Raw genomic sequence first — 18407 nt, 5'->3', positions numbered from 1 at the left:
GGCAGTCCTGAGATGTTGAACTATGACTCTTAGGCCCGGACATGCCAGGTGGTGCAGGCTTGAATGTGGTGTCGGTTCCAATAAGTGGACCATTCGAAAGGGGCGAATTTATGAACAAACATTTCTTTTTTTCTTGTGTGTAATGTGGTGCTGCTTGCATCAGAGAAGCATTTGATGACTAGGTATCCAGTAACAATGTAGCCAACAAAAATGTAGTCAGTGAAAAAGTCGTGGTAAAAATGAGGTATAAGCATACTTGATCGCAGGTCAAATTAACCTTTTCTATTTGAACAAATTGTTTTGATTTTTGTTTTTGGCAAAATAAAATAAATATATATGCGGGGTAGGGTAAGGGAATAGGTTACGGTGGGGGTAAGTGAGGGGTGCGGGGGCCCACCCCCTGCAATTTCAAACAGAAAAACTACCACAACAAATTCGGACAAATAGGAAAAGGTCACCTAAAGGACCTAAACCAAAAACGCAGCTGAAAAGTGGCCAAAAAAGAAAGTAGTGCTACTAGGGTAATTGTTAAGGTTAAGGAGGGTTTAGTGGGCTTGTGATGACCTTTTTAAAGATTAGAGTGGGAGTTTGGTTAAGGATAGGCTTTAGAGTAAAGAAGTGGAGATTTGGTTAGTCGTAAGGGTAGATTAAATGTCAGGGTTAGCATTAAGATAGGGGATATTGTAAGGCTTGGGCTAATAGAGTAATGGTTTGGGTAAGTGTTAAAGGGATAGGGAGGTTGTAGAGGACTGGCTGATGTTGGCGTAGTATAGTGGTTAGGATCAACCTAGTGATCAGGGTAAAGTAAGCATTAGGGTAAGTCAAATGTTAATTTTAGCGCAAGGGTTTGGATTAAGGCAAGGGCTATGTACTTTGTAGCGAGCTGGTGCTATGCAAAAAAATGCTTTCGCATGCTGAAGAGTTAGTGCTCCGTGAGAGTGCATGGTAGGATAAGGGTTGTAATTAGAGTTAGGCGAAGGTTTATGAATGGAGTTAGGTTGATTGTGGAGATTTCGTTAGAGGTTTGGGTCATATTTAGGGTTACGCCCACCGCCTCATCACACCGAGATTCCCGGCAGATCAGAGTGGGAGGGTCTAATTTCTCAGTCATAGCTGCTAAGCTATGGAACACCTTACAGTTGACCTCGAGAGCTGAACAATCATATTGGACCCTGGGCAAACTTGGGGACCAGGTGGCTGTGTTGAGGGGCCAAATGTAGGCCTGCGTGAAGTACTGAGATGGCACTTCTGGTGCCCCGATAGGCATGGGTTGAAGACAAAAGGTTTGCCTGTCTGCCGTGTTAGGGGATTATGCTGTGAATGCAAGTTATTTGGAGCTGACAAGGATTTGTGCTGCAGATCTCAGTAACTGTGGCTCATCACCAATGTGATGTGTGCAGGGAGGCAAGCAGAGGCGTCGCTAGGAGGAGGATGGGGGGGCTACAGCGCCGGGTCTTTTGGTTGTAGCCCCGGATAGAAGCTCAAGGGGCTAGCTAGTCCCGACAGTCCTGACATTAATGTAGCCCCAGATCTGTTCTAGACCTAGCAACACCCCTGAAGGCAAGTAAGAGACAAGCACACAATGTGTTGCTGGTCTAGTTGGACCTTAAGGTTTCGGCCAGCTGGTGAAATCACATTTTGAATACCTTTCTGCAGCTTTCGACGTAAATGTCTATCACTCCTTAGAATCATTTTTATCCCCCAACAAGTGAACCAATGCCACACACCCCACTGCGATGACTCTCAGTGGGGGACTGGCCTACAGGGAGCTCTGCTGAGGTCACGGTGCGTCTCTCCACTAGGGGCCTTCTTTGTGTGGGTAACCTGATTTCCCATCCTACCTTGTCTCCCAGTCACCACACCCCCTTTCTTATATACCCCACATACCTTTGAAGGAAGGCAGTGGTTATAAAGCTTCCAGTATCTTTTTCCTCACTCTTAACAAATGTCTCATGCCATTTCTTTGTGATGTATAAGTACTTTTTAATCCCTAGGGAAAAATGTTCATTAATATAGACTATTTGGACCCATTTTTTAAAACTTTACTTTTGGTTGGGAACCCCTTTTATCCCCACTTGGAGATGTTTGTCTTGCTCCCGATGCAATATAGGACCACTCTGGAAAAAAAATCCCAAGGGCACTTTTGTTTTTCACCCCATCTAACATGACCCTGCCAGAAAATCTGCCTCGGATTCCCAAAAACCGCTAATCTCCTTTGGCTTAATTAAACCTTCAGCCGCCTGGAAGAAAAGTCAACAAGTTTAGAGGTGGGTCTCCATTCTGGGAAGAGCAGATTTGCAGCCCTGCTGCCAACGCCTTGTCTGCTAAGAAAACAGAGTGAATAAGTTGCCCCTTGAAATGCTGGAGTCAAGCAGTTCACGGAGGGCATTCGTCTACACTTTCTAGTGTTTTGAAGAGCGAAGGATGCCAACAGCGGCAGGGTTCGCTTCCCTTGCAGGCTGCAATTTCCGGTGAGTGAATTATTTTATCAGCTGCAAGCCGCCAAGCCTCTGACTGAGTATGGAAAGGCCGTGGCTGACTTGGAGCCAGCTGCGGTCTCGTCCCGTGCAGGCCTCTGTTCCCTCGGCCAAAACTAATAAGCGGACAAGTATGCTCTCTCCACAGCCGCGGCAAGCCGTGTAGTGACGTCAGAGGTATGCAGACATGATTGCCTGCGTCAAGGCCCCCGATGAGGCCCCTTACTATTTCTGGCTGTGTTTGGATATGGATTCGGAAGCACATGGAGGAGTGAAAGCAGCCCATTGTTGAAAATCGTTTTCCCATCTCCTGGTTTTCCCAGACATGGGTAGTCACACTGCTTCCAGCAGGGAAAAGTGAATGGGCAGTGACACTGCAAGCGGTCACTTGGGGAAATGAGAGGGGAAAAAGCGGAAAGGAACCACGCAGAGTGCGCAGAGGGTTGACCGACTGAGGGACGAGCAACTGCTGAATAATAATCAACACGCATTGCAAAGCCAATAGGTTTGGCTTGTGTATAGTGAAAATGATGTCTTTGTTGTTTTATTTTTTATTTATTTATTGTATTTATTTATGTAGCACACCAAACCCTGAGGTATCCAGGCGCTTGAACTTAAGAGATTGGTTACAGTGCTAATGGTACATGGTAAGTGACAGAGTTGCAGGTATTAGTTACATTCAAGTGCAACAGGGGAAGGTTACATCAGGGTCAATCCGCCAAATACATTTGGGGAGACATTGTTAGGAATTGCCACCATATGCCCAGGCATTCAAATAATTTGCCATGATGTATCATACATGCTAACATGCCCAGTTTCATTGGGGAGATGCTTACCCGGTCCTGTTATTTTATTTCTGCAGGCTAAGACTTGTAGACTTGCAGAGCTCAAAACCAATAGACTAGGGAGAAGCCTTTTCAGATAGTTTAGCTAGGGGATTTAGTCGTCTCACTAACATGGATCCCAACCGTGTATCGGGTTGTTCAAATTCCACTTCTTACACTGCTTATGGTAAATCAGACATTGGAGACACTAAAGTGGACCTGTTTGGGCACAATGTTTCATTTAAGAAAATAGAGAAAATCTCCTCTAAACCCTACCTCTACGATGGGTTCCTTACTCTAAAAAACAGCAAACAGGGGCTAGTCAGAAATTCTATAGGTAAAGTCTCCCCTACCACTATGAAAAGAAAGAAAGACAATTTAAGCGTTATATCAGGATAGGATTACTCTTCATCTGGGTAAATCCGTGGTGGCTGGTTTTCTGACTCCCCCAACACCCACCAAAGGGTTCTCAGTCTTTTCCTGCTCCTGGCCTAGTAGTTTAAACAAACAAACAAAAATGTGTCTCAGCGTTCTTTTTGAAAAACAACTGCCTTATCAGCAAGTGTGAACAGTTTCAAGTTCATCCACTTTTCAGGGATGTTTTAAAAATAAAAGGTTCTTCTAGTCTGGATAGGTGGATATTCGCAAAAAAACAAAACTTTCTCTTTATCCCTAGACAGATATTTCTACATTCATTCTCATGTAGGCTGCCGGTCTGCTTAGCCCAACTTTGGTTGTTGCTTCTCTCACCCCCTTCTGAGGTCCTCAGTTTTTCAGCCCAGCATGTGGTACGGGCCTACTCAGTCCCACTTGGTTGTGATTTTTCTCACCCCCTTCTGGGACCTTCAGATTATCAGCCCGGCATGGGCTCTGGGCCTGATCAGCCATGTTTTGGTTCTTGCTTCTCTCGCCTCGTCCTGGGGTCCCTCGATCATCAGCCCGACATGAGCTATGGGCCTGCTGATCCCTGTTTTGCTTGTCAGCAAAGCGTGAGCTTTGTTGTGGCTGCACCACCCTCCACCCACTTCTCATGTGATACTGCATACCTTTTCTCTGAAGCAGTGCTGAGTAGTGGAGGAGGTCGCACTGGTAAGCGCAGACCCGGTTTCTCGATTTGTCTATTGTCTGCACATCCAGCTTTCTCACTTCGATTCTTCCTTTTCTGGACTGTGAGGCAGGACGCCGGTATGGCGTTTTGGTTTGGCTTTACTTCTTTCTCAGCGGTCCCAGCCCCAGGCTCGTCGGGATGCCCGCCTTTGTCAAAATAGTGGCATTACATGGGCTGCCTTGGTCCTCCACCCACCATGCCAACAGCATGACTTTCAGATTCTGGTCCTCCAGCCAGGTAGAGACACCCTCCACTGCGTAGCTGCGCAAGCTGGAGTTTCTCGCTTTCTGGCTGATTCTCTCTTGCGCTCTTGTTGTTCAAGCGTATTTGGGTCCCTCCCTGGAATGGAGTAGGAGATTCCATTGGTTTTGGTTTTCACAAAGTGGTCGCAAAAAATTCAGGTCAGAATCCAAGCCATCCACTTTAAAGGGGCCATGTACCTGAATGGCCTGTTCAGTTCCCATATAACCAAACAATACTTGGCACTTTGCAGTGAAGGGATGTGGAGTTCAATTCTTACTTGGATCTTCCTTATCCCCAGAGGGGCGGTCAGTCCCTGTGGATCCTGCTTGCCCGGTCCCCTCGGCAGGGTATTGCGTAGCAGGCTCCCTTCCCTAGTCCCCAAGTCGGTGGCTCCCACTTGTTAAGAAGGGACGAATTTCCTGGATTTGTAACAACGGCAACCCCTGCCATATGGTGAGTGGGTGGGTGTACGTGGCGATGGCTTGGAAAATCTTCTGGGGCAATTGAAAACTGCATTTTCTTAGAGGATTGGAGCCTGGAATGTAGACATTATATAAGGGCATTGTGAAACTGGCATATAATCTTTCTGTTGGCAATGTAGACTAGCATGGGACAATTTTCTAGAATTAATCTGATACTATCACCATTTTCTGAGTGCAATGTTAAAAAAAAGTAGTTTCATGGGAGCATTGTAATATTGATATAGGAATATCCTGGAGACAATTATGTGGCATAATGTATGTGTATATGTACATAACATTAGGAATGTGAAGCTGACATTGTACCGTGGAAACGGACCACATGACCATTTTCTGAGGGCCATATGGAATTTGAATCATTGTTATCTGGTCGAAATGACAAGGCATGTTTATGTGCTTAACTAGGGAAATGTGTATCGACATGAACATTTTGGTACAGCAAAGTGCAAACTGCCACCTTGGTACATTGGGCTTCCCTCTGACACCTTTAAGAACTCTCTAGTGTTTCAAAGCTGCGGCTCCAAGGTAAGCCTGAGGTACTTGTTTCAAAAGTGACTGTGGTCTCCTGCAAATGTCCTAGAGAGATTCGGGTTGGTTTTTGGGTTCCGGCAGATGTCTTTCCAGCCGAATCTCCTTTCAGAGACATACATATTAAGGGAAGGTTGCGAGAAGTCCTGTAAGGTTTGTGGGATAAAACATACGCAAAACGACGTATAAGGATCCAGGAAGGGAGAGAAAGGTTAGAGGAAAGAGGTGGGGTGGGGGTCAGGTGAGGCTTGGTGGGGAGTTGACAAGAGAAAATGAAGTTCTGCTCAACTGTGAATGGTATCCAAGTAGGACAGACCACTGAACTCAGCAGTAAGATATCTCAGTAGATTAATGCACCTACTACAGAGATCTATGTGTAACCTGCAGGTACCATTTTTTAATGGGTAAGAAGAAATCAGCCTTTCATCTTTCTGCAATTGATCAAATTAGTAAAGTTCAAGTGGCGAATTGTAAGATTGCATGTCAGACCATTAGAGTAAGTCACATGTCAGGCATGCCTGGTTCGGGTTTATAATTACTCAGAGGTTCGCACAAAGTGTATTATTAAGGTTTATAATATTTTAATATTGGCAATTCATATAGGAAATTCCTAACAGACATGGTCCTCTGAAAAGCATGTAGGGCTGGGGAAGAGCCACTCATGCATTCAGGGTTTATGAAGTTTCATCCTGCTTACTGTACTTCCATGAGAACGACTGAGGTCATTTATTTAATATCAGGGATAGTACATGGCTGCCAGCCAATGAGCTAAGAAAGGCCAATAGGTCTGAGGAAGAGTCAGTCACCTGTAACTGTAAAGAATTCATGGTGTAGATGCTGACAATAATTGAAGGAATACCATTTAGTTAGGTGGGATTGCAATGTAGTATGAGCTCTGTACATGAGAACAAACACATTGCATAGATATACAGTAATAAGCCTATGTGTAAATGGAGTGCCATACATGCACCAGACACAAATGTATGCACAAGGGCTCACCCATGTATCAATTGCACTGCGGCATAATATATTTATTTATTTATTGTTCATTTGTAATGCGCCTATACACAAGTGTTTCAAAGCACAGCAAGGCAGGAGGGGGAATGTCTACTGCTCTGCAGGAGTTCAGGCAGGGCCTTCACAAGAGGGTGTAGAGCGGGATAAATGCATAGGGCCTCACGCTTTGGGGGGGGGCATCACAGGACACTGCACTTGGCCCAGTGGAAGGCAGCACAGTTCACCCGTGTTCTTTATTCACATGGGGACTGGGCTGCCTGCTGTTCAGCAGGGGCACGTCCCCAGCAATTACTTTATTTTGATTGTACAGAGCTCGGCCACTCACTGACAGCATAAGATGGATGGATGAGGAGTTCTTTCCTGTTAGTGTGCTCATGTTAGGAGAGCCACAAAGTGAACATGCTGACTGACAGCAGAGGATTGCTCTCCTCTCAGTTAGCGTTTCTACTTAGCAGAGAGGACGGAGTGCCACCCAGTCCTCCTGTGGGTGCGTGGGTGTGTATAGGGTGCATGGAGGTAAGGTAAGTGTTTTGTTTTAAATGAAATTTGCATAATAATATGTGTATTTAAATTAACTGTGTATGTATATATGTATATGTATGCATTTGCGCACACATGTTGGTGTTTATATTGGTCTCAATTGTGTGTTTTTTAATGTATGCTTGTATGTTGGTCTATATGTTGTGTGAATGATGGGTGAATGTGTCATTGAAAGCCACTAAATTTAGGGGTGGGGGCTGCTGTGTTGCTTTACGCTCGATGCACAGAACCATACATCAAGGGTAAAACAAACATAAGTGTTATTACGTGGCTAAACTGGACCATATTGGATGCAGGGCAGTCTTACCACATAATAACACCGATCATGTTTGTTTTACCCTTGATGCACAGTTAACTGCATCAAGGGGAAAACCAGGAATGTTGTCAGGGCATTTCAGACTTTTCAGTTGAAAGGGGTTTCGAGCGAAAGGGGGGCCACCAGCAACTCCCCCCCATGTTGCCAGTGAGCAGTCCTATAAAACACACTAATATATTCATTTATATATTACTTTTGTTCTGGGTCTGGAAATGTGCGCTTTGCAGAACTTGCCCTACAAGTTGCTTGCTGGGGCCCTACAGGCTGTCACTTCCCTGGGGTATTCAGAAATGTTATCACCTTGTTACCTTTGAACAGTGGTTCCTCTACATCAGACACTTGCTGACAAAGAAGAATTTAAAGTTGAAATGGGCCCCCACACATCTTCAGCCAGGCCTGGGTCAAGCAACACACAATTGTTATCATGTGGTTAGACTGTGAATGTAGACCAGTTTAGCCACTAATACAATTTATGGTGCACAGCCAGTCTGAATATACTTTCTGTGGCATGCCATTTATTACTGGCTGGGAGGCCTTACATGGTAATACTGGAAAATATATCTATGCAGCCGGCATGGACATGTATAGGAACAATTAGCATGGAAATGTTTTTATACTTGTATATGTTGTGGGCTAAGGCGGCATGGAAAATGATCCCATGCACGGTTGGTGACTTGCATCTATAGGGTTTTTCTATGTGCTACCATACAAAATCAATTGCAAACAGTACGGCTTTTTACGACATTTTTCAAAGAAATTGCTGTAAAATAGACCACTTTTAACCACTGATTCAAAAATGTTCTCAGGGACAAGAAATCCTCTCAAGCAGCCCTTGTTGGGTTACCGCTCCCTCACTGTGCTTTGTTGTTCCTGCATAATTGCTGCAAACATTTAAACCTCTCCAGTTCACAAATACACCAGCTGCCCCTGAACATCATCTACCTGTCACTGTGTATGATGTGTGCTTTAATGCGCACACAGAGAAAGGCCACTCCATAAAACTGGCGTTCTGGGCCTTCTGCAGTCTGCTTGGCCGGTAAGCCCGCCATCAGACTATTACAGTCTAGGTGGATGTTCATCATGTCCCCCACAACAACTGCATGATCTTCTGATAGTAGGAACGGTAATACATTCCTAACATCTGCAGTGAATAGTGAACTGACTTGACCTTAATCCCACCTGGGCTTCACTGCCAAAATTCTCCTGCCAAACACAGTGCAGGTTCTTAATTTTTGGGGCGAATTGTAGCTTCTCACAGAGGATTTGGGGAGAGAAGGCTTCCCTGACATTCACAACTTGCTGCTTGGGCCCAAGCAGAATGATCTCAGGTTTTGCTGCGTTAAGCTGCAGCTGGTTGTTGGCCATCCAACTATCAATGTCTACCAAACAAAGGTTAGCTCTGGTGAATGCGTCCTCAATATTCTTAGTCTCGCGGTAGATTTGAGTGTCATCGGCATATGAGTGAGCACTCAATCCATGACGCCTAACTATATTTAGGACTGGACGCATATAGAGGAGTAAGTCAGAGTTAACACCATTAAATTCTTTGTGCATCAGGCAGTCCCTCTCCAGGAGTAACTGATGCTTACTCCTGGCAATGAGCTTATGGTACTGAGGCACAGTGCTCTGTGGTTGCCCGCAGGACCATACTTTCCCAGAAAATCTATTGTGGTATGAATATACCAAGGACCTAGAATTGTTGCTATTGAAAGGTACCTCAAATTTCTAATTCATGTGACCAAACCAGCAAAACTAGAAATATCTTATTCACGCATTGCGTAGTCTTTCACAAACAGTGGCAGAATTGTCATGGGATGAAGCCAGCAATAGATTATAATACTGTATTTCGGAGGATCTGTGTGCCAAATCGTTATGTCATTTGTGTCTCTTTGTGGACACTGCACTATTTGATTAGTCAGTCTAGCAGTTCACCGTTTTGAAACATATATTATTCGTCTTGCTTTTTCACTGTATTATTTAGTTATTGAGTTATTTTGAACTTTTGTATCACCCTCTTCTGTGAACGCAGAACTGCGAAATGGTGACTTGTGAAAAAGTGACCCCAATCAGAAGAGCCAAGTCTTCGGATTTCAATGAAATTATAAAAGGTGAATCCAGTCTCGAGTAAGTGGGTGGAAAAAAGAGTACGCTTGAGCCATATTAAGAAAAAAGTGGCACTTGGGCACCAATTTAAATAAATATCAAATAGCACCATTGCACTCAATGGCTGCACTTTGCAGTGTACATTGGACATTTCTACTTAACGGTCACCTCCTGGTGGCTGGCGGAGACTTGGACTGGTTGGTACTGGCCAGAAAGGAACATGTTTGCTATGTGTTGTAGTGTGGGTGTTTTACATGGACAGAAACAGCTTATGCCCCTCTCCTTGGGGGGCATGCATGTTATATGCAGGTTGTCTCTTCCTACCTGCTGCTGTGCTACTTGGGTAGAGAAATCATGAAAGTGATGCCTCTGCCTGCAAATGAAAAAAAAAACAAAAAGTGTTAGCACTTTGGAGAAGTGTTTCCTACTTATAAAAACACTGGGACATATTAGAAAACCATTGCATCATGACAAGTGCAGTTTGGCATATTATAAGCACCAGGGCAAAAATTGCCCTAGTGCAAAAAAGATACATTTTCGATGCCATTTTAGCTCCAGTGCCCAAGTTTGCCCTAGTGCTAATGCCATTTCGTCTTAGCACTAGGGCAAACTTCACCTAATGCAATAATGCAGTAAAAATGTATCTTTGTTGCACTAGGGCAATGTTTGCTCTAGTGCTTACAACATGCCAAACTGCACCGGTCAATGTTTTTTTAATGTATCCTAGTGTTTTTAGAAAAAGGGCAAACTTTGCACTAGTGCTAATGCAGTGCAACTTTGCACTTGCACTGGTGCAAAATGTCTGTAATCTGGCCCCAGGACGTTCACGAAAATGAAAATAAGGGACACGTGCTCATCGGCAATGCCTCCAAGCCACTTGCGGCAATGCCTACTTAAAGGTAAGCCATACGTTTTTCTATTGGGGCTAGCTTTATGAGGTTTCGTTTAAATCGTGCTTAGGCCTCATGCAATTGGGGTTTGGGTTTTGTATTTGACCCGATTCTATGTTTTTTGCTTATCATGATTCGAATCACCCTGCTTGAAATGTACAGAGGCTCGGTCCCTGCTTCCCAATGTAGTTATGTCTGGTGCGGTTGCAGGAGTTTAACATGTCTTTTTATATGGGGAAGGTTCTATGAAGGCCGCCCACATGGAGTCGCCGGTGCCAGGACCCATTTTGCAATGGGTTTAGACAGTAAACATATGCACCGTTTTGGGGAATTGGAGGGGGGTTGGATGAACTGTATCAGGACGCAGTGAGTGAAAGAAGGTAACACATGGTTCCTCGGTATGGTTGTGTGAGTTGCGCTATGGCCTCTGTAGACCCCTCCTGGTCAGACTTAACCTGAAGGAATGATTTATGCAGGGGTCATGCTTTGCCAAGGACAGCTGAAGGCCCATATCCTCTGATCATGTATTTGATATTTGGGGCATGTGGCCAGCTATTAACACTTCGGGGTTAGGTAAAATTGAAAATGTGATAGCAGAAAGGTGATGGTGCGTGACCTTTTGCTGGAGAAAAATAGAAACCCCCTCCCAGGGGTCAAGAAAAAATGCCCCTGTTCTGTTTTTTGTAAAGCGCTGTCTTGCAACCACTAATCCATATAATGTACAGGTGGCGCCTTATCTTTACACGCCCTTTATTCTCCGGTTTCTCTCTGGGTGCTCCTCAGTTGCCCAGGATCACAGCCGTTATACGTGACCTCAGGGACACTCTGAGGCAAGCAGTGTAGCATTCTCCTGCAGGTGCGGTTTCTCGAACAGGCTGCTTTCCATGTATTTCGGCTTTGCAAGTGCGGGTCCAAGGTCACCTCCATTTTACAGGTTTCTTTCCCCTACCGCTACAGCCCTTCACCATCATTCACACTCTTTCAGTAACCGGCTACATGTGTCCAAAGTAGCCGGCAGTGACACCTCGAACATGTCCTGCGTAGGCCATTTCTGTCAGGAACTGACTCTCAATTTAGAAGGTGACTTCTCCTACAAATGTTGTCCCGGAAGCCTCTGCTTTGTCAAACCAGAAAGGTTCTTGGCCTGAGTAACCCAGAATGGGGGAGGGAGGGTTATCAGCAGTTAGAAGGTATGGCTGCTCTGGCTTTGTAGAATGCATGACGCTCTGGATATCATCATCATCATTTGTTTGTTTATCTAGCGCTTACGCCTAAGCGCTATACATAGAACATATTTACATACAACCTCCCAACCGAGGTTGGTACTCATTTATCGACCTCGGAAGGATGAAAGGCTGAGTTTGAATTGCAGGGATTCAAACCTGCAACCTGCAAAGGACATAGCTCTGTACTAAATGAAGCATGTCATACTACAATATACTTTCCTAGAGTTAATCATCAAATCCACCACTAAGAGAGCTAAACCGCTTGATCTCTAAGTTAAAGCTGGTTGCTTTGATCTGTGCTGAGTGTCCTAAGCCAAGGGCAGTCTACAACTCTCCTGGCACAGTCACTGGAACTGTGTAGGGCTCCGGGCTGGGGACTACCAGTTAGCACTATTGAATGTTACTGTGTGCCCTCAAGCCTGCTCCAAAAACCTCAAAGCAGTAGATGTGACAGGTTTCTGGATTGATGTGAATATTTGTCCCTACCTTTCCCTTTTTTGAGGTGCATAGAATCCTAGGGGAGCTACCCATGCCACCCTTCATCTAATTCTGAGGGTTTTGTTTTTGTGCTACAATAAGACTTTTCATGAACAAAACAATGATTCGGAGAGGTTAGCTTACTCCCCTCTCCTAGTGCAGGGAGGCTATGCTGGATAAATGACAGTCTGAAGAATTGCCTCCATCCAGAGATAGTGTCAGCCCCATGCACCAGGATGGTTCCCTTTCAGGAGAGATTAGAGAGACTTCCGGTTGGCCGGGAAGGTACTCTCGGCTTCTCCTGTATCAGAAGCATCGCATACTCCATTGCAGCCTAGACATGTCCAAAGGGTGATGCCAGACTCCAATCCTCCATCTAAGCACATATTACTATTATTAGGTTCATGGAATCTGGGCCAAGTCTAATCTGGGCTGTAAGGAAGGGCAATTTGAGTTAGAGCTCTTGATCGCTGCTCCTTCCGGGATTGGTTGTGACGGATGCCTGAGGCCACTCACTTTTCCCGGCTGTTCATTGCCTTTGGGCGTCTCTTGAGAGGAATTTGTATATCAACTCGGCTCGAGAAGCATGTGCTGTCGCTGATATTTCAAGTGCTTTTTCCTCTAATGTCTTGAAGGGCGACAGGCTTGATCAGGACAGACGACAAAGGAGAGGTCGTTTATATATTCAAGTGAGCAGTGTGCACTCCCAGTCTGCACAAGGGCGACAGCCTACAAATAGTTGCTGGATAATGGAATATTCTAGCTCACGGCCCACCTCGTTGCTAGAGAAACAGCAAAGCAGGTCAGTTGTGCAAACACAACAAGTGTCACCACAAATAGAAGCTGAATGCACAGGGGCACGTAGGCGTCGGGGCGTTTGACACTCAATGTATTTAGATTCAGAGAAGGAGTAAGTTGTTTTATGTCTTCACATTAATATTCAGAAAAGTTCACTGGATATAGCTGGCTTTTGATTGGTCGAAGGACATTTAATAGGATTCCCATCATTTTCTCATGAAGTGGTGAAAACATTTACCAGAAATTGAACATGATCCAGGTAACCCTATTTTGGCAGCTCCATATCCTGCTTGAAAATGTGCCGCAGCTTTTGGAGGAATTCCATTCCCTTCTCATGAGGGATGGACCTTGTGACTGAAGCAGTAAGCCCGAGAGTGCTGCTAGAATCAGAGGTAGGAAGAGACATCAGGCAATACTGCAGTTACTTCTTTATTGTGCAGGTGCAGGAATCAGGTGAGCAGGGATGTCATTTCACCAAAATGCATGGGGTAGCAGAAGTGACATCACATGATCCTTGACCTCTAATGACATCAAATGAAGTGATGTCATTTGACCCCACCCCATGTTACATCACAGGAAGTGATGGCACATGACTTTCAACCCTTGACAAAACACAAGTGGCATCACTTGACATTGTTCCTCAGTACAGTAAAAAAGGGTATCTGTACAAATGTTCGAAAATGACATACAGCCAAAAGTTTCGAACAATTCCAACATTATAGTGAACAAGGAGAGCGGGAGTCTTGTAGGTAAGTGCCTGCACTGGGAACATGACAACCTGTGTAAAATCCTGGTATCCAAATACTTGAGCAAGCTTACCAACCTCAAAAAAGGGGGTTGCGTCCGCCCTGTGAAAAAAAAAATGTACACTCTCCACCCACATGTGTCCTGTCCTTTACTGGTACCCTGAAAAGCAGCCACAATCAGGGGAAATAAGCTGCACCAGTGTCCAGGATTGCAAACTCCCTTGCCACATCTTGGGAAAACACTCATGACTTACTTGCCCTCTCATCATTTCCCCTTCTCATCCCCATGTCTGGCTTTCAACAATACTCTGTTTTATAAAGCTAACTTGAAAAGAACACATATCATAGTGTCACTCACATATAAAAATCCTTATAGAACTATGTTAGGCAAAAGTGTACAATTGTGTCATTATCCTCCTATCTTCACTGTGAGACTACAAATAACAGAATGCAATTCAGCAAAATGCAAAACAATGGTCTCTGAGTCCAAAACTATCCATGCAGTAACAGGGATCAACCCTGCTTATTTTCAAAGCGAGGAAGGATCCAGCCCACTTAGGCCATGTTTCTCTAAGTGCTCTTGTAAGGTGGGCCCATATATTAGGCCACATGGCCTTAGGGGGCTTACATCTTCCTCACTTTGAAGCTAAGCAGGGGTTGTTCCATTTACTGCAGGGATGGGAAACCCATTGTTACTGTAAACACATCTATTTTTTTTATTATTGACTGGGAGAATACAAATACCAGAATGCAATTCAGCAAATGGCAAAACATGGTCTCTGAGTGCAAAACTTTCAAGGACTGACAGTAGCATGGTTTAAAAAAAATAAGAATTCAGATGCCCATTCGTTCGCCCATCCATGCAGTAACCGGGACTGACCCTGCTTAGCTTCAAAGCATGGAAAGGGCCGGTCCGTTTCTCCAGGGCTTATTTATCTCACAACATGGCCTGAGGAGGCTGGCCTTTTCCTCACTTTGAAGTTAAACAGAGTATGTCCAGGTTACTGCATGCTTGGGAGACCTGGATGGCAATCCAATCATGAGCAGTGCTTTCTCACCCCTGATGTCGCTATAGCTATAAAAATATCTTCACAAAAAAAACTGTAACCGCAGGTACCAAACTACACATACCATCCTCGGCTAATCGTAGTCCTTTGTAGCTGCAAATATCGGCAAAACAGCAATAAATAATGTTTCCTGCCCCCCCAGGTCCTCACCAAGTGCCCCCTCATCTGTGCCAGCTTCCCATAGTCCCCACTCACCAGATGGCCCCAGATGGCCTCCTCACATCCTCTGCCCTCTCCCTTTCCCCCTACAACACATGCTGTTTCTACGATGCAGTTTGCTTTCAGATGCCAGCTATTCACGGCTATAGCCGAGGCTTCAGGAAGCTTTGTGTTGCAAACTCAATCCCTAGACCCCCTCTAACTTCCCACTTTCACTTGGTTCCCTCTGGCCAAGCCCCACCTCTAGCCTGATGGCATTTTAATGTTTTTTGACCTGCAAATAGCTTTTTTCCTGCGTTTCATTTTCCCATATAGAGGGATGTTATGGTTATGTTGCACTAATAAAAACGTATGAAATTCAATGAAAAAACGTTGTTAAATGGACGTTATGGTTACAATTACAACCAAAAAACCTCAGAAATTCACCAGTTATGGTAAGTTAAGCAACCATTGCTCGTGACACCACCGTGCACTGCTAAGACTAACACCCAGGACATCAAAGATGACATCACAAATGTCATTGATGACATCACTGATGACATCACGTGTGAAATTAATTTTGATGAAAAGTCCCTACAAGGGGTTATGTTTTTAAAGTTGGTAACAAGATGTCAGGGGTGATCGGGAGACCTATCATGGACTACTTAATCTATTAAAGAATGTACTCATCTAATATCATTGTATTGGAGTGTTGTTATTAAACCTAATCATACGTAAACATAGCCAGTGGCTGCAGCATGCACCATAGAAGTACAATATGTATAATCTTGTAATTTTGGATAGTAAAATAATGAATGCTACCGTATCAGAGTTTTGAGTAATGTTAAACATGTAGTAACTAGCTGACAATTCAAGAATTACTACACACATGTGCTAGTACAAACAATACATACAAAGACCCACAATGCATACAAATCAGAGGCACATACAGGGAAAATAAAGAAAGGAAGAACGAAACAGCATCATCAGAAAATATTAATAACGTTAAGGTTTATCTTCATGTGTACAAATTAATTATGTATTTGAGACCTGCTTATTGCCTCATGTATGTGCACCCACCATGAGCTAAGACCAAACCCTATGGAAAGTACTTTAAGAACATATGTATTTGTATTTTATTTGTGTTTTATAAAGTGCCTTAATCCAAAGCGCTGAACATTTTAAATCAGGATACGGTACAATAAAAAATGATTAAACAGTTGAACAATGAAATCCAGATAGCAATCATTCAGGGGTGTTGAAGAAGATGGGTTTTCAAGGAAGCACGAAAAAGAGAGTAAATGGTAATAGATCGAAGTGAAAGTGCAAGAGCATTCCAGTTGAGGGGGGCAAGAAGCTGAAAGGATCGCACGCGAGACTGGGCACATGGAGGACGAGGAACCACAAGTCTAAAGAGAGAGGAAGACCAAAGAGAACGGTCGGAGTGTAGAAAGATAAAAGCGGAGCAAGGTAGTTAGGTGCAAGTCCATAGAGGGATTAGAAGATGAGGCAAAGAAAGTGAAATTTGATTTGAGAATAGAAAGGAAGCCAACCGAGTGTAACAAGAGAGGAGGAAATAGAGTCACGATAGGGAAGAAGACAGAGTAAATGAATAGAAGAGTTAAAGACTGACTTTAGCGGGGCAAGAGGAGAGTTTGGAAGACCAAAGAGACTAGTAGAACAGTAAAAGAGTCTAGAGATAAACCAGTGAGGAAATTAGGAGTTTAGATGCATGGAAGGTGAGGAAGGGGCGAGCTTTGCGAATATTGTGAAGGTGGAAACGACATGAATGGGCGGTGAGAGAAACATGATGAGAAAAGGAAAGAATTGAATCGAAGTGAAGAACAAGATTACGAGCAGTAGTAGAGATTGGAAGAGTAGAGAGAGGGAAGGATATGAGTGGGGGTGGAGGATGGGGGGAAGAGTGTGAGCGGGCAAGAACAGAACCTTCATCTTCCCTGCATTAAAGGTGAGAAAGTGAGAAGACATCCAAGATTAAATAGCGGTAAAACAGACTGTGAGGGTTTGGTGGATTTCAGGAGTAAAGGAAGAGAAATATAGAAAAACTCGAGTATCATCCACATAGAAGTGACGAGAGAGACCAAAGAAAGAGATAATAGCCGTGAGTTGTGAAGTGTACAATGAAAAAAGAAAGGGACCTAGGACTGACCCTTGGGTACCCCATGATCAAGAGGGAAACATGTAGAAGTTTTGCCTGCCCATAAGACTGTTTAGAGTATCGAGCTGAGAGAAGGGAGTTTAGGACAGAGATCATAGCAGTTTCAGTAGAGTGGAAAGGACGACAGCCAGATAGAAATCGAGGAAGAAGAGAGAGATCAGTGACAAAAGATGAGATCTGAGAATAAGAATACACAAGACACTCTAGGAGCTTAAAGAGATAGGGTAGAAGAGAGATAGGGTGGACATTGGGAACAATCACAGGATTAGCTGTAGGTTTTTTTTTAAGTTGGGAATAATAGTTGCATGTTTAAAGGAGACAGGGAAGACAGAGGTAGAGAGGCAGGTGTTAAATAAGGAAACAAGATAGGGTATTGGAAGAGGGTAAACCGTGGGTATGAGAGCAGAGGGGATTGTATCGGTGAGGGTAGCAGTAGAATGGGCTTTATTAAGTACGGAAAGAACATCAGTGTTGGAGATAGGAGCGAAATGAGAGATAGAAGCAGAAGGGGAAGGAAAAGAGGGAGGTGATGTGCCTAGAGGAAGGGAGGCTTCAATATAGAGAGAGAACCTTTGATGAAAATAAATGGGACACAGTGGAGTTAAGAGAATGATCAAAAGTGGAAGGAGAGAGAAGGCGTGCAAGAGTTTGAAAGAGATGCCTAGGATGGGCATATTGAGTATGAAGAAGATCAGAAAAATAGGCTCGCTTGGCAGTCGTCATAGAGAGTGTGATAGGAGAAATACGAGAAATGATCAGGTCCAGATTTAGATTTGAGCCACTGCCTTTCAAGTCAGCGGAAGAAAGCATTGCATAGAGCAAAGGTGAGGGGAAAGCCAAGGTCGAGAGGGTTTCCAAGTAGGGTGGAAAGCAGATGAAGGATAGAGTTGATCTGTGGAGAGAGAAAGAGATGAGGAGATGGTAGAAGCCGCCTCATCAGCATTGAGGGTGGGAGAAAGATGAGGGAGAAGGAAGTCTAGCAGAACATGTGTCATAGAAAAGTGTAGAATTAAAGCTGCGTATATCACGCCAAATTTCTTTTTTGGTAAGAGAGGGAAAGGGGGAGCTCTGGGATATGGAGGACAGACTTGATACTGAAAGTAGATAGCGATCTGATAAGTAGACAGAAAATTAGATCAAGAGAAGAATCAGATATGTGCAAGGAGGGGTTAAAAGAGCCGCGAGAAACAGAAAGAAAGGGAGTAGTAGAGTGTAGAGAGGAGAGGTAGAGATTAAAGTCCCCTAGTAATA

Source organism: Ambystoma mexicanum, chromosome 8 (assembly GCF_040938575.1).
Source record: "Ambystoma mexicanum isolate Mex_15411 chromosome 8, UKY_AmexF1_1, whole genome shotgun sequence".
In the NCBI taxonomy this organism is placed as follows: domain Eukaryota; kingdom Metazoa; phylum Chordata; class Amphibia; order Caudata; family Ambystomatidae; genus Ambystoma; species Ambystoma mexicanum.
Note: the sequence above shows the minus strand (reverse complement) of the source record.